Below are 25,777 nucleotides of genomic sequence, written 5' to 3'. Positions count from 1 at the left end.
CTATAACATGGGTAAACACTGAGGACATTATGCAAAGTGAAATAAGCCAGTCACAGAAAGACAAATACTATGTGATTTTACTTACATGAGGTTACTAGAGTAGACAACTTCATAGAGACAGAAAGTAGGATGGTGGTTGCCCAGAGCTGCGGAAGGGGGCAGAAGGAAGGGGCAGGCATTGTTTCATGTGTACAGTTTCAGTTTTGCAAAACTGAAAGAGTTCTGTGAATGGGCGGTGGTGACAGCTGCCCAACGATGTGCATGTACTTAATACCGCAAAGCTGGACGCTAAAAAGTGGTTTAGATGGTACATTTTACATCGCATGTATTTTACCACAATTAAAATAAAAAACAGGCCAGGCATGATGGCTTACACCTATGACCCCATATTCTGGGACACCCAGGCAGGAGGATCGCTTAAAGCTCAGGAATTTGAAACCAGCCTGGGCAACATAGTGAGATCCTGTCTACAGAAAATTTAAAAATTAGCCAGGTGTTGTGGTGCATACCTGTGGTCCCAGCCTCTCAGGAGGCAGGGGTGGGAGGATCGCTTGGACTCAGGAAGATCAAGGTTGTAATAAGCCCCAGTCGCACCACTGTACTCTAGCCTGGTGACGGTGAGACCTTGTCTCTAAGTAAATAATGATAAATAAATAAATAGCAGACAAAAAAGGACAACAACCAGAACAAATATCTACAGAAATGTCTTCATGTTTACAGCCACGCCTTGGTGGGGTTGTCAGGCTGCCATTACGTAAGTGCAGGAAGCCGGCCCTCCACCAGAAAGTCATCCCGCTTGTGGGACACCAAAGCTCACTGATGGGAACAAGCCATTCAACACTGTCACCGCTGTGTTTCCGCAGCCTTGCAACCTGCAGGTCACCCTCAGAACAAGCCCTTTCTGACAGCTGTGGAAGCAAGAGGAAACATCAAACTCCAAGAAAGTATGTCTTTAAGACCTCAACCTTTTCCTGTCTCACAGGCTGGTCCTGTGTAGGGCCCCAATATCTGGAGCTCAATGTCAGAAGACAAGTCCAGGCATCCATCACTTCCCTAATCATGGGCCACCGAGGCCCCAAAACTAACAAATGAGGGGTCGTTTCCACCTTGGAAATGTGCCAAGCCAACATCAAATTGCAAAGGAAACAATACTGAGAAGTGTGACAGCTTGCGATTCCTTCGATGACAGAAGTAGGGTGATAAAGGAACTGCCCCAGTCCCAGGGCCAGAGAGCTGCTGTGGCAGTAGGAAGCAGTTCAACCCATATCCTTCTCTTTAAATCACAGTCCTGGCCGGGCGCGGTGGCTCACGCCTGTAATCCCAGCACTTTGGGAGGCTGAGGCGGGCAGATAGCCTGAGGTTGGGAGTTTGAGATGAGATCAGCCTGACCAACATGGAGAAACCCTGTCTCTACTAAAAAATATACAAAATTAGCTGGGTGTGGTGGTGCATGCCTATAATCCCAGCTACTCAGGACGCTGAGGCAGGAGAGTCGCTTGAACCCGGGAGGCAGAGGTTGTGGGGAGCCAAGATCTCACCACTGCACTACAGCTGGGGCAACAAGAGCAGAACTCTGTCTCAAAACATCAATCAGTCATTCACAGTCCTGTGGCCTCTGCTGAGGACATACCACTAACTATGCAGGCTTGAACTCCTGGCTTCAAGCAATCTTTGTATCTCAGCCTTCCAATGTTATGGAATTACTGGTGTGAGCCACCGTTCCTGGACTCACTTGAACCCTCAAACACTTTCTGAGTCAATTTACTACTGGGTGCCTAGGACCTAATGTGTTCAAAACAGAGGCTGGGCTAGGAGGTCAGACAGGAGAGGTGCTTCCTTCTTGGGAAGATGAGCACACACACCATTAGGGGATTCAAGCTGAATTTTCCCTTTGGCTTCCAAAAATTATCTTCTATGAACATTTTTTTTATCATAATCAATGTCTTCTTTTACTTCCTCTCCTTCCTCCGGCTCCTTAGGTAGGCAGCCAGGCTTTTAACTCCTTGCTTCTGGGATCTCCTATCAAGGAGGTAAGATTCTTCTAGGGTTCTGTAAACATCTAAGCCATCAACAATATTTGCAAGGCGTTCTAGAAAGGCTCCTTTCCCCCTATACCCCTGGGTGTTTCACTCTGGTCCCTGGAAGCTCCTAAGGGAACTGGCAAGACTTTAGAGAAGAGGAGCTCCATGCTCTAGGTTCCCAGACTTACCAAGGATTTTCCAACCTGTCCCATGCCTGCATGGACTAGTAGAGAGCCTCAAACTTGACCATGTGGACAGAAACTTTCAAAAGCAGCGGAGACGTGTAATGGAATGAATTGTGTGCACTCCTGCCCCACCCACCACTCCAATTCCTGTGTTGAAGTCCTAACCCCCGATACTTCTAAATGTGATGGTATTTGGAGACAGGATCTGAAAAGAGGTCATTAAATTAAAATGAAGTCTTTAGAGTGGATGACTCTGATATGACCGATGTTCTTATAAGAAGAGGAAATTTGGACACAGACACACATGGAGGAGAGACCATGTGAAGACACAGGGAGAAGACAGCCATCTACAAGCCAAGACCTAGAACAGAACCTGTCCTCACCCCTCAGAAGCAACCAACCCTGCAAACACCTTGATCTTGGTCTTCTAGTCTCTGTCAATGGAAGACTGACAAGACAAGTCTCAATCATTTTAGGAGATTTATTTGCCAAAGTTAAGAGCATGCCTGGGAGACAGATCTGTGCCTTTCTCCAAAGATGATTTTGAGGACTCCAACTTTAAAGGAGAAAAGGCGGGATATTGAGAAGCACAGTTTTCACATAAACAAAAGGGGCAGAGGAAAAAATGTGGAGAATCTACATTTAACATAAGATAGCGCGGACAAAATGGGGTAGGGGAACAATCAGATACGCATTTGTGTCTGGCAGGGCCTGGGTGGCTCCACCTGTAAAGAGAAGCTATCAATTTGCATTGCTACGGTGAAGTTTTAACACCTCAGCAGGAATTTCCCTGTGGGCAAAATATGGGAAAGGCTGGTATCTTTTCATCTTGAAACCATCTTATTTAAAAACCAAAGCCAAAATGGGGAGGGAGGTTTGCATAACTCAGTTCCCAGCTTGACTTTTCTCTTTGGCTAAATGAATTTGGGGTCCCAACATTTAATTTCCTTTCACAACTGTCTGAGAAAACAGATTTCTGTTGTTTAAACTACCCAGGCTGTGGTACTTTGCTGTGGCAGCCCTAGCAAACTAATACAACACATGTGCTGGAAACCACTGTTCATATGTTATCGGATGGACCTCTTCCCACAACCTAACATATTCTAAAACCTTAGGCCCTGCATGTAATCCTAGGGTGGATGTGTCTAAAAATAATAGGTTACATTTTCTTATACTTGGACAGATTGAAGGCTTGGAGATAAAATAAATTTATTTAAGTTTTAAAACACTATTTTTTTATGTGGTACGTACACATATACCATGGAATACTATGCAGCCATAAAAAGGAACAAACTCATGTCCTTTACAGAGACATGAATGGAGTTCAAAGCCATTATCCCCAGCAAACTAATGCAGGAACAGAAAACCAAACACTGCATGTTCTCACTGATAAATGGGAGCTGAACAATGAGAACACATGGACACAGAGAGGGGAACAACACGCACTGGGGCCTCTTGGTGGGGGTGGAGAGGGAGAGCATCAGGATAAATAGCTAATGCATGTGGGGCTTAATTCCTAGGTGATGGGTTGATAGGTGCAGCAAGCCACCATGGCACACATTTACCTATGTAACAAACCTGTACGTCCCGCACATGTATCCTGAAACTTGAAAAAAACATTTTTTTTTTGGTTAATGCTATTTTCTTGTAAGCCTTTGTTTATGGACTGAGATTTATACCCCTAAACATGGTAAAAAGAGAGAGCAAGCTTAGTTTGTATTAAGCACTAAGAAGGCAGCATAATAAAGACAGGAATGATTAAGAGACTGTCTCTAACCACTAACCTACAGGGATTCAAACCCTAGCTTTGCCACTAACTGTGTACCCTTGCCCTAAACCCTTGTGTCTGTTTCTTCATCTGTAAAAAAAAATTATAATAATGTTGGCTGGGCACGGTGGCTTACACCTGTCCCAGCACTTTGGGAGGCCGAGGCAGGAGGATCACCTGAGGTCAGGAGTTCGAGACCATCCTGCACAACATGGTGAAACCCCATCTCTACTAAAAATGTAAAAATTAGCCAGGCGTGGTGATGCGCACCTGTTGTACCAGATACTCGGGAGGCTGAAGCAGAAGAATCTCTTGGGCCCAGGAGACAAAGGTTGCAGTGAGCCGAGATCATACCACTGCACTCCACCCTGGACAGTGAGATTCCGTCTCAATATGTATATACACATATATACATATGAATACACACACACGTGTGTGTATATACATGTGTGTATATAAAATAATGTTATCTCCCTCAAAGGTTGTTTCGGGGGTTAAATATGACAATCCACATATGGCACTGGAAATAAGGCCTGATTTTTCAATCAACATTCATTATCAGGGGGCAGTTTAAACTCACTTTTGTAACAGAGTATCTGCGCTTATGGAAGATTGAACTCACTGAAAACACATAAAAATGTGCAGTTTTTCAAAGTTAAGTAACACCCTTCTGAACAAAGCTTGATCACAATGTGTGGATGAAAATGGGCCCATGTTAAAGGTTCAAGTTTTTATTAAATTGTACCCATACATTGTATTATGTCTTCCTCCGTTCATACAAACTCTGTTCTTAGTTTGGATTCATTCTTCATAAAGCTGTGGTAATTTTTAATTTGTCTTTGTTCAAGTATTTGCAAGTCAGTTGTACAATTATTATTTTTTTTTGAGACAGAGTCTCGCTCTGTCACCCACGCTGGAGTGCAATGGTGCAGTCTCAGCTCACTGCAACCTCCAACTCCTGGGTTCAAGCGATTCTCCTGCCTCAGCCTCCCGAGTAGCTGGGACTACAGGCATGCGCCACCACACCCAGCTAATTTTTGTATTTTTAGTAAAGATGGGGTTTCTCCGTGTTGGCCAGGCTGGTCTCAAACTCCTGACCTCATGATCTGCCAGCCTCGGCCTCCCAAAGTGCTGGGATTACAGGCATGAGACACCGCTCCTGGCCACAGTGATCCTTGTTAGCATATTTCCAGGCAGACTTTGAAAAGCATAATTTGCAGCAAAGAGGGTTTAGTGGCTCTTGCAAGAGGTGACACACATCATACCCAAGAGGACCCTTGTAGAGTTCATGAGATGTCACAAGATACTTTAGAGGGTGTGGCCTGGGAGAGGAGGTTACCTTACTATCGGGACAAAGGACTCTAAGGAAAAAGACATACAAGCAGACATTGCCTTTAAAATTAAAGAACTACACACTCGGGGAAACAGACCTTCAGGCAGGTTACAGGTAACTTAAGCATAGTAAAAACTCCTGGACACATGGACTCTCTTTCCTCATGAGAGGTGATGGAGACAGCAGCTGCCTCAGCACCAGTTCTCACCCAGCACAGAAACTATGCAAAAGGGAAAAAGTAGGGCCTGTGGGCCTGACCTTGACCAATTTATCTCACCTTTCCATCTTCAAAATGGAATTAAAACTACCCAAGGACACTAAAGAGTAGTTGTGAAAATAAAATTACCTGCCCCATCCCAGCACTTTGGGAGGCCGAGGTGGGCAGATCACTTGAGGTCAGGAGTTCGAGACCAGCCTGGCCAACACGGTGAATATTAAAAATACAAAAATTTGCCAGGTGTCATGGTGCATGCCTGTAGTCCCAACTACTTGGGAGGCCAAGCCAGAAGAATCGCTTGAACCCAGGAGGTGGAGGCTGCCATGAGCCAAAATCACACCACTGCACTCTAGCCTGGGCAACAGAGTAAGACTCGGCTCAATTAAAAAAAAAAAAAAAATTACCTGACCCACAGAGGGCATTCAATCACAGACGACAATAATAAAAAGCCTAGGAGGCCATCTTGCAGATATCCTGATCTCTGGTTTTCTTTCTCTCATTTATGTACCTTTAAGACTGCTATATTTTTAAAATTGTTTCTAATATTGATTTTCAAATACTTTTCTCGAGACAATTACTACACTAAAAATCAACGACCAGGTGCCAAATCTTCCCTTTCTGAGCGTAACTGATAATCCTCCATAGACACTGCTCTCGTGTTCCCCACCCCCGATTCGTTCCCCATTATCTCCCTATTTGTCTAACACAGAGCCCTCTGGAGCAGATCAGACGGTGAGGTGGAAAAACACAGGCTTCCCAGTCCTGGGAAGACACATTCCACTCTGGCCAGAAACCTAGCACTCTGGCTTCTTCTGCCCTAGCTTCGGAGTCCCAAGGCCAGGCTTGAATGTCCTGCAGCTGGCAAGTACCTGCCCACACCTCCTTTCACATCGATGGCCCCACATTTCCTTTGCAAAGGAGAATGAAGGTTGTGAAAAGACGATGCACAGGAATTGCAAAAAGATTGTATTTTTCTTGGAATGCCTTGGTCTTAAATCCAGTTTGGGTTCCGAAACTTGTCTAGAATAATCTATTTCAAGTATCATGTCCACTAAAAAGTAGTAGAAAATGATTGTTCTAGTACCAACAGTTAAAGAAAGCAGGGAGACATAAGAGAACAACAATAAAAACACCAAGTCTGTTTCAGAATTCTGTACTTCGAGAAAAAGCAAGTTAATTTAAGAGCAAAAACAAGACAGAAGACATTTTTGGCAACTCCCAAAGGGACTCTCACAACTGGAGAGAGACAGAGGATGGAGGACAGATCTTTATTGAATATAATTTCACTTCAAAACATTTTTCATTGGCTGGGCGCAGTGGCTCACACCTGTAATCCCAGCACTTTGGGAGGCCGAGGCAGGAGGATCACTTGAGGTCAGGACCAGCCTGGCCCACATGGTAAAACCCTGTCACTACCAAAAATACAAAAATTAGCCAGGTGTGGTGGTGCATGCCTATAATCCCAGCTACTAGGGAGGCTGAGGCAGGAGAATCACTTGAACCTAGGGGGTGGATGTTGCAGTGAGCCAAGATCGCACCACTACACTCCAGCCTGGGCAACAGAGCAAAATTCCATCTCAAAAAATAAATAAATAAAACAAAAAATAAATATCCCATCAATATATAATAAGCATGCTGATTTTACTTCCCAGCATTGATACAGGTTGCTATTCAGCTCAGAAAATGAAGAAAGAGAAGAAAAAAAGGGAGAGAGACAGGGGATAGAGGACAGATTTTTCCAGATGTTCTGGGCCAGGATCTAAAGAGAACGGGAAGGAAGGTAGGAGAGAGGATAGGTGTCCACCAGTGGAAGAGGCTACAGTGTAGTGGAACTGAAGGAGTTGAGTAAGAAGCAGCGAGGCAGGGAGGAAATGATGGTAGGAACAGGGCTTTGGCTCCATTTAGCAATTATTCATTTATTTGCGTTCCTCCCCCAGCCTCCAGGTGGCACAACTGACCCAGTGTATCTTGCTTGAGAACTGAAAGGTAAGACAGAGGCCAGGGCGAGTCTTAGGAATAAAACAAAGAAACAGAAGGGACTGTTGCCAGGCAGGATTGGCAATGGGAGGGAAAGTTGCCTTGCAGCACCCTCAGGGGCGGGTATTCAGTACATGCTCAGAAACTTCCACTGCATCCTTGATATTCTCGTTTGAGAGTCTGACACTGTCAAAACTCTAATGGAAATCTTTCATGCTTCAATTTAAGCTCTTTTTCTCTTTTCAAGTCCCAATAAAAAGATTCCCATTTGCATTAGCACACTGCAATCTGTATCAACTCATTTAAGATCTAGTTCCTAGAAATTTGCATACATCTGAGGCTAGAAACATATCTACAGGATGTGAATTCTAGATCTGGACAACTAGACCGGGGTTTTTCAACATCAGCACCATTGATATTTTGTGCAGGATAGTCCTTTGTTGGTGGAAGGGGTGTCCTGTGTAGTAGAGTGTGTAGCTGCAGCCCTGGTCTCTACCCACCAGATTCCAATAGCACCCTTCCTCCCTCACTAAGATAGACCAATCTTTCAGGTCCAGTCTACACATTCAAGTCCTGAGTCTTGGCCAGGATGCACAGTGCTAACTGCCAGACCTTCCTCTTCTAAGCAGAGCTCCCTCACACAGTAACATGCTCAGGAATCATTAGGGATTTAAAATGCAGATTCTCATTAAGTAGGTCTGGGATGGGGCTCAGGATGCTCTAGTTGTAACATGCTCCTGGGTGATAGGAATGCTGCAGGTCCCCAGACCACACGTGCAGTAGCAAGGCCCTACAGCACTGGTTTAGTAAGAGAAGGAGCTGGGTAGGAAAACTGACCTGACATTATGTAGCTGTGGAACCCCTGAGTCGTTATGTGCCTTCCAAATGTCTCAGTATCTCTGTTTGAAAAATGATGGTGACTACAAAGATTAAGTAAAATAATGGAGGCAGGAGTTCAAAGTTGCAACAAGCTATGATCACCCCACTGCACTCCAGCCTGGGTGACACTGTGAGACCCTGTCTCTAAAAAGTGGAGGTAAAGCAACCAACTTAGCATCTGATACTTAAGAAATATTAATTCCCTCCCCCTTAGCTCCTCCCACCATCTGCCTGGGAACCTTAAGATCAAGGCATCCCTGGGGATTACGGGGAATTCCCTAGAAGATAAAACTTAGTTCTACTATGAATGGTCAAGTGGGGAGGGAAAGACTTCTCTTTTCATTCCTCTATCTCAACACCCTTTATGCCACTCACACTATAATATCTGTCATCCTTGGGAGGCTGTGGATTGCTCTGAGAATGAATCATACCATAAAAAGAATATTTAAAATGATATACACATTGTGATTCCATTCAAAAGCAATGCCTCCCACTCTTGAGCCCATCTCTGCCCTGCATTTAACACTGAACTATTCTCTAAAGGAAAAATAATCCCAAACAGGAATCAAGTGCTTTGGATATGATCTGTTTCCAAATACAATCTATTCATTTTTTTCCTAAAAAATGAATAAATTCTGCTCATCTGTAATTGTGTCTGAGGAAAATTCTTCCTATCCTTTGCAAGCATAAAATGTTCTGATGCAAAATATTAATTTGTCAAGCTAAAATATGGCTTTGGAATCACATAGCACATGCCACATAGACTCTATCTGGATTTTATTTACACACAGAGGGTGCTTTTCAATTAGGTTGAGAAGTACTTGAATTTTCTGGAATATTAACTAAAATTTATTCTTTTGGGAAAGTCATTCCCCCAACCCACCTAAATAAAAATGGCTAAACAATTTCTCCATTTGTAGGAGGTATCAAAAAACTTGGGCCAGGCGCTGTGGCTCACACCTGTAATCCCAGCACTTTGGGAGGCCGAGGTGGGTGGATCACCTGGGGTCAAGAATTTGTGACCAACCTGGCCAACATGGTGAAACTCCATCTCTATTAAAAACATAAAAATCATCCACGCACTGTGGTGCACACCTGTAATCCCAGATATTCAGGAGGCTGAGGCAGGAGAAGTGCTTGAACCTGGGAGGCAGAGATTGCAATGAGCCAAGATCACACCACAGCACTCCAGCCTGGGCAACAGAGCAAGGCTCCATCTCAAAAAAAAAAAAAAAAAAAAAAAAGAGGCCCTTTTTTTTTACCATGTGAAGGCACAGCGAGAAGGTACCATCTATGAACCAGAAAGCAGCCCTCACCAGACTGCCACCAAATCTGCCAGTGAACTTGGACTTGATCTTGGACTTCCCCGACTTCAGAACTATGAGACATAAATTTCTGCTGTTTATAAGCCACCCAGTCTATTCTGCTATTGTAGTCCAAATGGACTAAGACACTTGCTATAGCACATGCAAAGCAATAAAATGCATCTTTATATAGTTCCAAGAGAGGTTCATGTTTCTGGACCTGCATTTATCTCTCTTTACACATGAGGTCAATTTCTCACAAATCCCATGAAGCAGATAAGGTGTTCGGGGGCTCCAGAAGGCAGAAAGCTCAAGAAGAATCCACAGACATTTTGAAGCCGCTCCAGGACTGTCCCTGAGTCCTAGTGGTGAAATCACTCAAGACCTAAGGCAGGCAAGTCAGGATTTATTAGCTGACTTCAGAATTTCACTGGCGATCTGGTCCAGGGCACATTTCCTTCTGTCGTAAGTTAAGAGATAGGGCGGCTCAAGTGGGCTGGTGAGGAGTTACTCACTATCCACTACAGGCTTGTGCCCTAAGGCAGTAAGTTCTAAGCTTTGTTTGGCACCAACAGAAGAGCAGGTTGCAAGGACAGCAACTCAGATGTGTGACCCTGACAGTCTGTGCCAAGACCCAGGAATCCTGACATACATCCTGGTAGTGATTGAATCACACGTCCAGATACACTGCCCACGTGAACAAGGCAGATTCCTAGGAAATAGTGCAGGACCAAGGTTGTTAACAGAGGATAGGCACTAGAGAGTTGGTGGACCAGAGTTGGAGGTCCCCCATCTTCAGATATTTGAGGGGGGATTTTCCCTCCAGCAGACACTCACTGAAAAGAAAACGTCTCACAGAGGCACTAGAACCTGGGCCAGGTGCCACGGTGTTCTGCGTTTTCAAACCTATTGCTTGTGAATCCCCAGCTACTCTTTCTTTTCTTTTTTTCCTCTTTTTCTTTTTTTTAAGACAGGGTCTCACGCTATTATTGCCCAGGCTGGAGTGCAGTAGTGGCAATCATGGCTCATGAAGCCTTTATCTCCTGGGCTAAAGCAATCCTCCCACCTCAGCCTCCTAAAGTGCTGGGATTACAGGCATGAGTCGCCATGCCCAGTCCCCAGCTACTGTTTCTAATCAACTCACTTCTTTAAATGTGTGGGTTCATCCCAGTCTAAGACAGCAGCACAGGCTAGCAGCTCTCAGTTGGTAGAAAGGTTTGGACCAACCGTGGATATCTTCTATATGTTTTGTTTAAAAGAATGATTTGTAATAATTAAGAGTTAATTCAAAATAATATTTCTACTGTATCCAATACACTTGGTGCTATGTAATAATCCACCCAAATCTGCACCTGCAAATCTGTGAAAAGCTAAATAATAAGACAAAATGGACTGGATTAAGTGGGCTTCTCAGCTTTTCTGAAAACTTTTTTTAACTGTCATTGAAAATCTACCCAGAATCTTGCAATCGTGTGGGCAGTCCCAGTAACATCCAACACACTGTGGGTCACTGAGTGAACTTTTAAAACCAGGATTAGGGTTCTGAAAACTGGGGTCCATTGTCCCAACGAGGACCAATTCCAGACTTATTCAAAGTTTAAAGAGGGATCAAGCAATTAAAAATAGAAGAATTACCAATAGTACAAGTGCTTCAGCGGTGAGAGAATGTCAGCTAGACACCCGCTAAGCCAGGGGGAAGTCAGGCTTCGAGAAGTTCCGTGTTCAAAGCTACCTGATCAGTGTGAAGGATGAACAATTGATCTGCTGCACAACTACTCGCATTTGAAGTATTGACTTTAGGCCAGCACATGGTGGCTCACGCCTGTTATCCCAACACTTTGGGAGTGTAATTGTGGAATTGCTTGGGAGGCCAAGGTGGGAGGATTACTTGAGCCCCGAATTTCAAGACCAGCTTGGTCAATGTAGTAAGACCCTGTCTCTACAAACAACACAGAAACAGTCAGGCACGGTGGCATGCACCTGTAGTACCAGCTACTCAAGAGGCTGAGACAAGAGGATCACTTGAGCCCAGGAGTTCGAGACTACGATGAGCTGTGATCGCACCACCACACTCCAGCCTGGGTGACAAAGCAAGACCTTGTCTCAAAAAATAAAAATAAAATAATAATAATAATAATTAATTTTAAAACTGTTCACTTATCATTTGCATCTGTAATGAAGATGAAAGAAGTCTTTTCTTAATTTAAGAACAATTAATTTTGGGGGGAATACAACATGTACAAAGTGCTCCTATAGCCATCTGATTTTACACAAGTTTTGAAACAGGTGGCTTTTGGTATTTCCATTTTGACAGACGAATGAATTAAGATTCTGTCTATGCGACAGACCAAGATCTCACAAGAGAATTGGCTGAGACACTAGGGTGCGCTGCGCATGCTGTGGTTCCGGACAATGGGGGCACTACAATATCTGCATATTTGGCCTTGCCACTCCATCTGCTCTAATCAGGCATCAAAAACAACCACAAAAGCCCCTGCCCATATCTAAGGGGGAAAAAAAAGGGTTCAAAGCATAGTGACCTTCCCCAGTAAGTTCCACAGCTCTCTCCTTTTCCCTGGCATTCATGCCACACCCCCTCAACCAGTGCATGCACCCTTCCAAGGCTTAGAGGAAGAAAACAAACAAAAACGCCAGCCCCTCAAACCTACTCGAGGAAACCTATATCATCTCATCCTCACACCCACCCTCGGCCTGTGTAAGGACCTCAGCAGCAGCATTCTGCCTCCACAGGGCACCTTCTCCAGCTGCTTGGCCCATGTGGGCACTCTAAGACTGCCACCAAGATGGGAACAAATTCCAGTTACATGTCTCTCTTTTTTTTTTTTTTTTTGAGTCTCTCTCTGTCGCCCAGGCTGAAGTACCATGGCTCCATCTCTGCTCACTGGAACCTCTGCCTCCCAGGCTCAAGTGATTCTCCTGCCTCAACCTCTAAAGTAGCTGGGATTACAGGCACCCGCCACCATACCTGGCTAATTTTTGTATTTTTTTTAGTAGAGCAGGGTTTCACCATGTTGGCCAGGCTGGTCTCCAACTCCTGACCTCAAGTGATCTGCCCGTCTCAGCCTCCCAAAGTGCTAGGATTACAGGCATGAGCCACCACACCTGGCCCAGTTACGTGTCTCCACAAGGACTGGTAGCCCTGGTACTCCTAGAAGGGAGACAGGAGTACGAAAAGGAAAAGGAGGCACGGCAGCCTGAGTATGTTCTCAGTCTCTTTCCCTCAGGTGCTGTCTTCTCCAGCCCCTCCTCAATCCCAGAATCCACCTCAACAGGAAAAAGGAACCCACCACCAAACCCTGGAGAAAGCACATTCTGTTTTATAGCAGAAAGAAAAGAGAGACTCCATCCTTTTCTTTTCTGGCACTCAGCTTTCAAGAAAATGAGACAAATGACAGAAATTAAATTTATACTGGAGATTTTAGGTTTCTAAAAAGCTAGCCTCCAGAATCTGCCCTGCAGGAGTTCCACAATTACACTTCTATAATCCTATTAAATCACAATTCGTATCTATGCTAATATTATGCTGAGACCACAAAGCCCTGAACTGTCAATGGAAAGACAACAGCACATTCACCACCAGTCAACTCATCAAGGCAATTAGGCAGAATAGCTAACCAGGGGTTACATCTTAGAAATACTTGCATCGACAATGGATGAAATATATTTTTAAAACGTCGCTTTAAACATCAGGTATTATGTTACTTGAAGTATCCCATTTCTTTAATACTCTAGTTAATTAAATACTACTTAAAATCATATAGATGAACTCAATAACTTTCTCTTTGAGAAAAAGGGAGATTTTCATTTTAGAATAGAGATAGTTTTAACTTTTCTATAATATATTCATGAAAAAATGTGTTTTGAAGGGAAAATGTCCAAAATTTCAACAATCTTCCATGTTTATAGAGGAGATTATTTTACAAAGAATAAGATACACATATACATAGATTACCTTAATTCCCATCATGGTCCATGGTGACATTCTTCCCTGAGACCCAAGCCACCCGAAGTGCTGCTGGGTGAGGCTCGTGGCAGTGAAAGAATGTGAAGTTGAAGCTGTTTTATGTTTTTATTTTCAGCTTTACAGAAATTCTGCCTTTGGGGGTTGAGTTTGCACAGTATAAAGAAAATGGTGCAATTTGCTACCAAAACTTTTGTCGAAGCTCATCAGGATATTAATCAATTACTTCAAACTTCCAGTAGCTGACACAGAATCCCTGATCAATAACCTAAGCAAACGGTGGCTACTATGTTTCTCAAGATCAAAGAACGGTCATTCCAAAAGCTAATTCAAGATATAACACCAATTCTACTGCTGCTGAGTCATGTATAAAATTAAAGACTGGGACTAAGCAGTCTATCCCTGGTCTTCAGAAGTAACTTTTCAGCATGCTCCAGTTTCACCTGTTAAAATCCCTCAATACAACCTCCATCCAAATTCAATTTCGTCTTCATGCAAAACATTACTCATTACCTTAATAAGCAGAGACTGGTAATAACTGTTATAGAAATCTAGGACATGGGTATTTTAAGAGCCCACCAAATCTGTGATGGCTATTGTTTAGATTATTGTAATTATCTAGACAATAATTAAAATGACTAGAAAGTTCAAAGTGTTTGCATTTTTGGAAGTAATATTTGTTGTTAGTTCTATAAGAATATATTTAAAGTTTTATAAATAAAACCAATGGATCATTCTCCCCTCACTTGATAATGAAGTTAAGACAACCTACTTATCTTTTTTATTAGCCAGGGGTCCTGAGGCTACTGAGTCAGGATAAGCCACTTATGAAAGTGAAATAACTTCAAACTCTACAGGCAGGAAGTTGTGCCAAGTGTCATGCCAGAACTATGAGATAATGGGCATTTCAAAATGTTTGACCCATCTCAAAGCCCAGCTATTCCTCTCATCCTAGCATTTCAGTATCCAGGAAACGAAGTGAAATGAACTCTGCAGCAGCGTCTGTTAAGTAAAGGTCTGGGAGGCAAGCATTACTTTTGTTGTTCCTGGCTCAGGACTAATTTTGTTGGTGCTGTCCAAGATAACTGCAGGAAACTCGTGTGCCTTCACTCAAAGAAGATGCCTTTTCAAGGAAAGTGCCAGGCCAGGAGCGGTGGCTCACTCCTGTAATCTCAGCACTTTGGGAGGCTGAGGCAGGTGGATCACTTGAGGTCAGGAGTTTGAGACCAACCTGGCCAATATGGTGAAACCCAGTCTCCACTAAAAATACAAAAAATTAGCTGGGCATGGTGGTGGGCGCCTTTAATCCCAGCTACTCCGGAAGCTGATGCAAGAGAATCGCTTGTACCCAGGATGCGAAGGTCGCAGAGAGCCGAGATCGCGCCACTGCACTCCAGCCTGGGCAGCAAGAGCGAAACCTCATCTCAAAAAACAAAAAAAAAAAGGAAAGGAAAGGGCCAAGGATCAAAACTGGGGAGGAGGCAGCCAGCAGCAGAGCACTACTTGAAAAATTCTTTAGGTCAAGTCTTTATGTTTAAAGAAACAGAGTCAACTCCTTACTGGATACACCTCATTTCTAGACATGTTACTATGAAATTCTATTCATCAACGTTGGGGAAGCTGCCAGACTGGAAAAAAGAGAAGTTTAGTTAAATTTAAATTAAGAACATTTCCAGAAAGAAAAGCTTGGTGATTAAATTAACTCTAATCCGAACAAAAGGCAAGGAAGCAAATTCCCTGGGATCCCATTGGCGAGGTAGGCTTATACTCATGCAGCCTCCAGGAGCCTGTGAAATGGGAGTTGAGATAGAAGAGCGCTTCCTGGGAGACTTGGACTTGTTCCCAGATTGAAAGATGCAATACAGAGAGAGACGTATAGATGTGTGAGTGGGTGAAGTTTCTTTTCAAAGAGAAATATTATACATTTAGGAAGTCTTCCCAAGTCACCTGAGCTGCATTGTACTTACTGATTTGTTAAAGTCCGATCTGACCAGGCAGCCTATCAGAACAAAACCCCTGTTTCCCTACACAGGAAACTGGCTTTCCTGGGTCTGGAGAGAGAATCCACCATCTCTCTAAACGAGTCACTTCCCAGATGCCCTCTTTGTGGGTCGGGAGGGATCCCCCGGGCTGGCGAGCGCCTGGCATCCACGTGGGAGAGCTCAGCCCGCTGCACGCTGCCTCGCCCTTTGCCTCACCCGGCCACCAGAGCCGCGGCTCCCTGCTGCGGACTCCCAGCTCTCCCGGGCTCCGTTTTACTCCCCTCCCGTCCACTCCGTTTCTCTTGGCTTTCTCGAGGCCACCAGTGTCTCCTTGCTCTGGTTCTTGCAGGCGCGTCGCCTCCACGGACATTACAGGCACGGCTTGCCCAGCGCTCTCTCCCATGGCCTGCTCCTCCCATAGCCCAGAGTGTCCCCAAGAAGGGCCCAGAGACGCAAGCTCCGGCTTTTTTCCGGATAAGAAACCACTTCCTAACTGCTGAGGTCCCAGCCTCAGGCCGAACTCTGGCTCAGGTGGAACCCGGACCGCTCTCTCCCTTCCCCGGGCAGAAGGGTCTGCTGGCTCCTCTGCGTCATCTCCAGAGTTCAGCTCCCTGGACCCCACTCCGAAAGACTCCAGCTGGGGCTGGGGGCCCTGCGCTCCCTGACTTCGGTCTCTCTGTAAAGTTCAAGACTTGCGAAAATGCCCCAGACGCTGCCACCCAAAAGCCAGGACCCGCTGCACCTCCCGGTGCCTCCGGGACAGGAGACGCGGCCACAACCACGTTTGATTTAACTGCTTTTCCTGAAAAGGACACATACAGCGCAGCTGTGTGTGTGTGAGGGGGTGGGGGGGAAGCCGAGTCCTGAGTTTATTTTTTAAGGCATATATAAGTGATAATAAGCACTGAACAAAGCAGCCAAAGGCTTGGCCCTCCCACAAACCTAGGAATTCAGATCCACACGGACACATCCCCTCCAGCCGGGTCCTCTCCCGGCACACGCCCCGCTTCACAAAGACCACAAAAAGCCCTTTAAACGCCCGCGGTGCTTCTGAGAACTCCCAGATCTCTAGCCCTTCCTCGGCCACCCCTTCCTCACACCCGAGGACACTCCAGCCCCGGTGTCCTCTCCGCCTCAGTTTAGACACCCACCTCTGGGCGCCGACTCCCGGGGGTCGCAGTCCTGGGGCTCTGCTCCGGCGCCGCGCGGCCGCTGCCTCCGGCTCCGGGGGTCCAGGAGACACCGGAGGAAGGCGCGCAGCAGCCCCGGGCTGGGGCTAGCGCTTCTGCAGGGAGTGGCCGCCTCAGGGCGCGCTGGAGGGCGGGGAGCCCCACCCGCCTGCTCCCGGGGCCCGCCCCTTCCCCGCCCCCTCGCTTCCCCTCCAGTCGCCCAGCGCCGGCGGGCCGCCCCTCCCTTTCTCCCCCCCCCCTCCTCTCCTCTCCCCATCTACCCACTCCTCTCGGTGACTTCGGCGGAATCTATGCACAAACCTAGAAATGAATGAATGGAGAGACTGAAGGGAGAGACGCAGGGATGAATGCGGCGCGCCAGCTGAGTACTTCCTAACTCAGGGGAGCGCCGTGTCTGGGTATGTGGACACTTGTTGGCGCACTGGGCTTTGGGGCCGGGTGGCGTGTCGCTGTGTGTGCACGTGGACGTGTGTGTTGGTGCACACATGTGCGCCTGAGCGTATGTGGAAGTGTGCGACTGCCTGTGTACACTCAATGGCCAGGAGCTGCTGAGTTCCCACTCAAGCGAGGAGAGAGTCCCTCGTCCTTTACCCAGCACCACGACTGTCCTCAGGGTCAGAGCGACCCCCGGAACTGGTTGGGAAGTGCGTCTTTGTGGCAGTAATGGTGTCTCCGCGTGTCTGGGGACTCCCCTGATAGGGCTCAGAGGCCAAGGTGTGGGCAGAAGTGCTTCCAGCTCACTGGCTCGCCAGAGCCTTCCTGCTGCCCTCCGCGTAGTGGCAGCCGGTGGCCCAGTGTCAGAGCGCGTGTGCTAACAAAGCCAGAGGAGGGGAAGGAGGCAGCTGATCTGCAGAGTGGGGCTGGATTAGGCGGGTGGCCAGCTATCCCTCACTCTGGGGCTGTCTGAAATTTCAGTCTCTCATCCCCACCCCCACCATGAATATTTAAATAATGTTAATGACCCTTTGAAAATGAACCGTCTGGAAATCCTGAGAGAGGACACGCACACACAAACACCCCACCTAGAAAACAGCACTTTCAAAAGCAAGCTGTGGTCTTACTCCGCTTTAGGTGGCCGCATTCATTCTCAGGAGAGGAAAATCACCAAAGTCAGATTTCTTGAATTCAGCTTTGCACGAGGCATGATTTTTCCCAGTAATTCACTCTCCCCAGCTTTGCAAGTAGCCCTCACACTCCCAATTAGGTTTCCACCCTGGGGCAGTCTGTTTTCCCCACCCCTAGACAAGGCCCTGGGGTGCTCTTCTGGGAGTCAATTTTACATGTCAAACACAGCAGGGAAAGACAATAGCCATGGCCTGATTCTACTTTCCTAACCCACAAAGGTCCCTGATTTCCAATACAAAGAAATAATGCCCTTGGGAACTACCCAGAAAGCCCGTCCAGGCTAAGGGCAACATAAACAGCACCTCCAGAGAAAATACTTCTTCCCTGCCTTAAGCTCTATTCACACTTTCATCCAGGGGAGAGAATGAAGCCTACAAAGGGACATCAGCTGTTTCAGGGTTCCTGAAGGTCAATAGACTCCTTTTTCTTGGCATTTAGGAATGGTTTCACCATCCTTTTTGCCTGTTTGTCTCTTACGCTACTGAATTTCAATAGAATTTACTGACCCGTAGTCAGAGATGCCAGAGCTTCAGCCTTGGTTCAACTTTTTCTTCCTTCCTTCCTTTTCGTTCTTTTCTCCTCCTGTCACCAATTTAAGGAGTTAAATATTTGGGTGTCCTACATCCTGCTACATCCTGATCTATTTTTAACGTTTTAATGCCATGTGAAAAACTCACATTGAATGTGCTTGGGTATCACATTTATTTATATGGACCACAGACTCTCTAAAGAATGTTAGAATTGCAGCAGATGGGAGGTTTTATATACAGTATCATGGCAGGTACTTCATCACTCTCTTCTCGTATTTCCCTAAATTAGAAAAAGTTTGAAATTTACAAACAAAATTAGTTGCATTATTAGAAAGAGTAAAGGCTGGGCATGGTGGGGCACGCCTGTAATCCCAGCACTTCAGGAGGCCAGGTGGATCACAAGGTCAAGAGATTGAAACCATCCTAGACAACATGGTGAAACCCCGTCTCTACTAAAAACACACAAAAAATTGGCCAGGCATGGTGGCATGCGCCTGTAGTCCCAGCTACTCAGAAGGCTGAGGCAGGAGAATCACTTGAGCCTGGGAGGTGGAAGTTGCCGGGAACCGAGATCACGCCACTGCACTCGATCTCAAAAAAAAAAAGAGTAAAGCAATTATATAAACTTTATTCTGAATCGCTTCTTTACTAAAGCAATGTCAATGCTCTGTTAATATTAATTTTACAGTTCTAGAATATTATTCTTCAGAAAACCATTAGGTATATTAATTTAGGAAAAATATATGCTCAGTAGATATTAATTTATAAAAACATTTTCTTCCACCTTCCAAATTATTAAAGAGGTAGCCATGATTAAACATTTTTAATATAAAAGGTTTGGTACATACCAGATGCTCAGAAATAGTTGTTTAATTTGTTCAATGAAATCCATGCAACAGTATGAATGGCTGCATGCAAAAGTAAACACTGTTTTTAATTAATTTTCTCATTTATTTTCTCCTAGGCCAGTGGTTCCCAATTGAGGGTGATTGAACTCCCCAGGGGACATTTTGGCAATGTCTAGAGATATTTCTTATTGTCATGATTAGGGGGGTTGCTACTGGCATCTACAGGACAGTGCCCCACCAACAAACAACTATTGAGCCCTAAATATCAGTAATGCTGAGGTTGGGATATCTTGCCCCAGAATTTTTCGAAGCCAGTACTAAAGACCACAGATAGTAGAACCTCTTTGGTGCTTATTAAAAAGGCAGATTCCTGGGCTCCATCTTTAACTACTGAATCAGAATGTGTGGGGCGGGGCCAAGGAAACGGTTTTAACAGCTCCCAGGTGATTCTTAAAAACATGAAAGTGGCCAGGTGAGGTGACTCACACCTGTAATCCCAGCACTTTGAGAGGGTGAGGCGGGAGGATCACAAGGTCAGGAGTTCGAAACCAGCCTCACCAACATGGTGAAATCCCATCTCTACTAAAAATACAAAAAATACCAAAAAAAAAAAAAAAAAAAAAAAAAAAAAAAAAAAAAATAGCCGGTCATGGTGGCACACGCCTGTAATCCCAACAACTCAGGAGGCTGAGGCAGGAGAATTGCTTGAACCCGGGAGGTGGAGGTTGCAGTGAGCCAATATCCCACCACTGCACTCTAGCCTGTATGACAAAGTGAGACTCCGTCTCAGAAAAAAGCAACATGAAAGTTAGTTTGGGAAACTTTCATGGTTAGCTTTGGCAAGGTGGGCAAGGTTAGCTTTATCACCCACTGCCTGCTTGTGGTTCATCACATCCTATGTGTGTTAACATAATAATGATTATTAGAGCTGAGAACATTTTATAATAAAAGAAGCATATTGGCTGGGTACAGTGGCTCATGCCTATAATCCCAGCACTTTAGGAGGCCAAGGCAGGTGGATCATGAGGTCAAGAGATGGAGACCATTCTGCCCAACACGGTGAAACCCCGTCTACTAAAAATACAAAAAAATTAGCTGGGTGTGGTGGCTCGCGCCTGTGGTCCCAACTACTCGGGAGGCTGAGGCAGAAGAATCGCTTGAACCCGGGAGGCTGAGGTTACAGTGAGCCGAGATTGAGCCACTGCACTCCAGCCTGATGACAGAGCAAGATTCCATCTCAAAAAAAAATAAAAATAAAAATAAATGAAAGCAGCATATTTACTCTCCTGGATGTACTTTAGGAGCAAATGGCTATTAATTATGTGAGAGAAATATAACTCGAACGTGTAAATGTTACGTATTCCTGCAGGCCCTCTACCATCAAGGGCACAAAATCGTCCATGGAAATTTTTTTGCGGGGAGAGGAGATAAAGATTTCTTACATTGTGGCCAAAGTGTGCATTTTTACTCACATTGCCTCTCCCATGTGCTGGCCCACTTTAAACTATGCCCCTGAGCAACAGTGGCCTCCAGGGGACCCAAGAAGTGGAATGTTCTTTCTAGAAAAACACACAAAGTAAAGAATAGCTTTCTGGGGAAGAAGTTAGCCTAGATACAGGTTGAGAAAAGCTCTTCTCCTCTTTCCCCAGCTGAGTAAAATGAACTAAATCCAGCAAATAATAATGGTCTGGCAGTAGACACGTGACCCCAAACTTAGAGAATAGTAGAAGCTGAAAAATAGACTTATAAGTGTCTCAGAGAACTGATCTGAAAACCAAAAGGTGGGGGCAGGACAGGTGCATCATAAAAGGAAATTTACTATTTCCTCCTTCTAGCAAGGAGAAAGACCAAAAAGTATCAGCTGGGAGTCATTCCCAAGTGCTAAATGTGTCCCACATAAAATATAGGTTGGCTAGGGAAAAAAAAAAAATGAAGAAGATGGGAGGCTGGGCACGGTGGTTCATGCCTATAATCCCAGCACTTTGGGAGGCCAAGGCTGGTGGATCACCTGAGATCAGTCGTTTGAGACCAGCCTGGCCAAACTGGTGAAACCCAATCTCTACTAAAAATACAAAAATTAGCTCAGCATTGTGGTGGGTGCCTGTAATCTCAGCTACTCAGAAGGCTGAGGCAGGGGAATCACTTGAACCCTGTAGGTGGAGGTTGCCGTGAGCTGAGATCGTGCCACTGCACTTCAGCCTGGGTGACAGAGCCAGACTCCATCTCAAAAAAAAAAAAAAGAAAACGAAAAAGAAAAGAAAAAGAGGGAAAAGTAAACAACGACAGAACAATAAGGTTGGCTCACACCAAACACATAGCTCTATGTCCCTGGGACTTTCCCCAAACCACAGGTGAGCTCACTGAAAAGCTAGCAGCAATCCCAAACCCAAGGGGATCCTCATGAAACCAGAGGCACCACTGAAAATTTCAGAGAAGAAACAAACTGGGGGAAATACTTGCAACATATATGATAATTAGTTAATATTCCTCATATGCAAAGAGTTTTTGCAAATCAATAAGAAAATTGAAGAAAACTTCCAACTTCTAAGTAAAAAAAAAAAACAAACAAACCTGGGCTGGGAGTGATGGCTCACACCTGTAATCCCAACACCTTGGGAAGCAAAGGTGGGAGGATGACTCAAACCCAGGAATTTGAGACCATCCTGGGCAAATGGTGAGACTCTACATCTCTACAAAAAATAAATTAGCTGGGTATGGTGACATGCTTGTGGTCTCAGCTGCTTGGGAGGCTGAAATGGGAGGATTGCTTGGAACCAGGAGGTCAAGGCTACAGTTAGCCATGATCGTGCCACTGCACTCCAGCAGGGTGACAGAGTGAGACCCTGTCTCCAAAAAAAAGTAGTTTACAGATAAATAAGTACAACTGACCCTTGAACTTGTGAAGAGATGCTCGAACTCTTCATAATTAAAGTGCAAATGAAATACTGGGCTAATTTTTTTTTGCCTGTGAGTAAATATAAAATACAAATATGTATTTTTGGGAAGGGAATGATGACAATCAAGTGATTATACGCTATTGATGGGCATACAGATTGATAATAAACTGGCAAATTTGAAAGATAATTTGGCGATAACTCTTGAGATAGAAAATGTTTATACACTTGAACCTGCAATTCATTTTTGGAATTCAGAAGCTTACAAAAGCTCTCGAGTTGGATGAAAGACCAGGGTGGTGGGGAGGAGTCAGTAAGCAAGAAATTCCAGATCACACAGCGGGAAACAGAAAATAAAATATTTAACATAAAGTTGTTTGAGTGTTATGTTGTGATGTAAACACGTCTCGTAACCCCCTAAACTTCTGATAACTGCATTTGTCTGGGGAACCAAAGTCAAGGAAGGGGTTTGTTTGTGACTTGGTGTAGGGTGAAGAGCAGGCATTGGAGGCAAAACGGACGTAACAGTAACAATTCAGAAGATGAACTCATGAGGACAGAGAGTAGAAGGATGTTGATCAGAGGCTGGGAAAGGTCGTGGGGAGGCAGGGGAGTAGGGATGATTAATGGATATAAAAAAAATAGAAAGAATGGCTGGGTGCGGTGGCACACTCCTGTAATCCCAGCACTTTGGGAGGCCGAGGTGGGCGGATCACGAGGTCGAGACCATGGTGAAACCCCGTCTCTACTAAAAAATACAAAAATTAGCAGGGCGTGGTGGCGCGCGCCTGTGGTCCCAGCTACTCAGGAGGCTGAGGCAGGAGAATTGCTTGAATCCAGGAAGCCTCCAGCCTGGCACCTGGCGACAGAGCGAGACTCTGTCTCAAAAAAAAAAAAATAGAAAGAATGAAAAAGACCTAGTATTTGCTAGCACAACAGGGTGACCATAGTCAAAAATAACCAAAACTATAATTGGATTTTTTGTAACACAAAGGAAAAATGCTGGAGGCGATGAATGCCCTATTTACTCTGATGTGATTATGTGTATATTACATGCCACCTTCTATGTACCCACGAAAATTGAAAAATAATTTTAAAAAAGAATTCAGAAGAAATAGGAAATCAGAACAAAAAGTGTCTGGGAGAACTAACCCCAACTCATCATGCCTCGAGATAAAAATCCATAAAAATAATGGCGTGAGCATCCATCGGACAACCTCCATTACTATGTTGGTAGGAATGTAAACAGGAAGACATGGGATATCTAGTCAACTAATTCCTAGAATCCACAAAGATTATTTGCTTATTCTAGCTCAACTACTGGTTTTACACCATTCATAGGGATGATTTGCATGTTTATGGATTTCCAAAGTGAGACATTTCTCAGTGATCTCTGGGTCTTACTTAAGGGCAAAAAGGTCATCTCTGGATTAAGCATCATTGGCTTTTCTGTAGCAGGCCTGATCCACCCATAGACTACTCAGTTTTCTGAATGCACATCATATAAGACTGGCATGAGTTAAGTCTATGGATTGTTTGCATTGCCTTATAGTTGTATTTTATACTATTAAAAACACCCTTCTAAACCATCTCTTCTCCAAGGGTTTGGCCTCTCCCTAAGATAAGGTGGTCAGCTTTTAAGATGTTGTAAATTAGTGGTTTCCAAGTTGGCTTACATTGCAAGTAGCTGGAAAATGAAAAGAAAATTTCCAGGAATCTGTGTTTGCTTAAGCCTTCCATCTGATCCCATGACAGCCTGATTTGGGAACCACTGGGGATGGACACAGTCACTCTTACGTGAAGAAACGACAGAGAAGCAAACACAGCAACAGGGACGGTGTCATAAGAGAACCTTGGCTCTCGGACTGTGTTTACTCTGGTTCTCAGCCTAGTCTATGGTGCCTGCTTTTTATTTCCTCTGCAGGGTCTCTGGCTTCCTGTGCCCGAGTAAGTTTCTTTCCTGCCTGTTCCACATTTATTTCCTTTCCCTGCATCCTCACACTTGGCCTCTCCTCCCCCAAGCCCTTTAACATAAGGAAATGGTGACCTGATTACATTCACCCCAGCTGCTTGAGGCTCTTTTTAAAAGACCTTTAAAAACCCCCGTAAGAAACATTCCAAAACCCAAGCAACATTTCCCCCATGGAATTGTTTATGCTGTTTTCCAGACAGTAGCTGGGCTGTGCCTTCTCGACATTGACATGACATCGTACCACCCAGATTGCCCATTGTAATATACATGTAAATGGCACCAATATATTCATCAAAAAACACAGTTTGAAACTAAAATCTTCAACAGAAAGGAGCAGCATGGGAAGATCTGTGTTGGAAAGAGTGAAAAGAGGGTATCTATGTAGGAGAAAGAGTTGGGAAGTGAAAAGACAGCCCCCTGGTGAGAAAAGCAAGATGGTACCTTGATTCCAGAGGCCGCAAAGCTTGTGGGATAATGACAAAAATGTAGTCATGTATTACTTGGATAATTAACAGGAGCAAAGTCCTATGAGGTCCAAGTTCTTTGGTTCTTGGCTAAGACTTTTATCTCATTTAGCAACTGAAGCATTTAAAAAATCTAGTAAACACTCCAGAGTTCATGCCATAATGGAGAGACAGCATACAACAAGGTACTCTTTAAGCATGGCAGTGAAAACATAAAATATGCCTCATATACTTGGAATGTACACAGCTTGTTCACAGATAGAATGCTGGGAAACAGTGCCAATAGTGTGGAGTCCCCGAAGACAGTTTGCACTGTGTCAACCAAGTGAATTTCTTCTCATTAGGGACCTGTGTTTAAAAGCAAATCTATTTTTCTTTTCCAGTGGTGCTAAACTTCTTTTCAATTTTAGGTAAAACAGGAAATTACTTTTTAGTTTTTGTTAAAAAAAAAAAAAATAGAACTGTGACATTTTTCCTAGTAATTTGCAAGCGTTTCCCTCAGAACTTTTAAGCACAGGCTATTAATTTAGGGGAAGAACCATAAGGATTTTTCAGTCATATTAGGGAGAAAAAAAACAAACCTTGATATTTTTAATGTTAAGAATTCTGATTCTTTCAGAGATAGTCTTTGCAGTAGTCTCTGATTTGCTTAACAAATGCTTTAATATTGAGAACTATCCAATGAGAAAATGGGCTTTTTCCTTCTAATATAATGAACATATTAAATGACTTTCTTAGCATTAATGTAAAGTTCACTGAAGATGAAGAAACTATATTATGAAGGCATATTATGTTTATATACATAGAATAAGTTAATTACTTCTCTAAGTAACCATTACAAGGTGTTAAGATCATTTAAATACGGAAAATATTAATAGCTTCTATGGCATATTAAAAGCCTCTGTGGCCAGGCGCGGTGCCTCAAGCCTGTAATCCCAGCACTTTGGGAGGCCGAGGCAGGTGGATCACAAGGTCAAGAGATCGAGACCATCCTGGTCAATATGGTGAAACCCCGTCTCTACTAAAAATACAAAAAATTAGCTGGGCATGGCGGTGCATGCCTGTAGTCCCAGCTACTCAGGAGGCTGAGGCAGGAGAATTGCCTG

General features: G+C 44.5%; 1 protein-coding gene across 10 annotated transcripts in view; it reads right to left on the bottom strand.

The window, feature by feature from the left end:
- PALM2AKAP2 (PALM2 and AKAP2 fusion) overlaps positions 1-25,777 on the bottom strand; it is a 510,283-nt gene that overhangs the window by 106,208 nt on the left and 378,298 nt on the right. For 2 of the 10 annotated variants that reach the window (XM_017503364.1, XM_017503366.1), the window contains exon 1: positions 16,800-17,028. The exons of the other annotated variants lie outside the window; for them this stretch is intronic. The gene's annotated coding sequence lies outside the window, so the exon portion shown is untranslated. Of the gene's footprint in view, positions 1-16,799; positions 17,029-25,777 lie in introns of those variants that run through there. 10 annotated transcript variants of the gene reach the window in all.

Source organism: Cebus imitator, unplaced genomic scaffold, assembly GCF_001604975.1.
Source record: "Cebus imitator isolate Cc_AM_T3 unplaced genomic scaffold, Cebus_imitator-1.0 Scaffold310, whole genome shotgun sequence".
Classification (NCBI taxonomy): domain Eukaryota; kingdom Metazoa; phylum Chordata; class Mammalia; order Primates; family Cebidae; genus Cebus; species Cebus imitator.
This window is presented reverse-complemented; position numbering and strand designations above follow the sequence as displayed.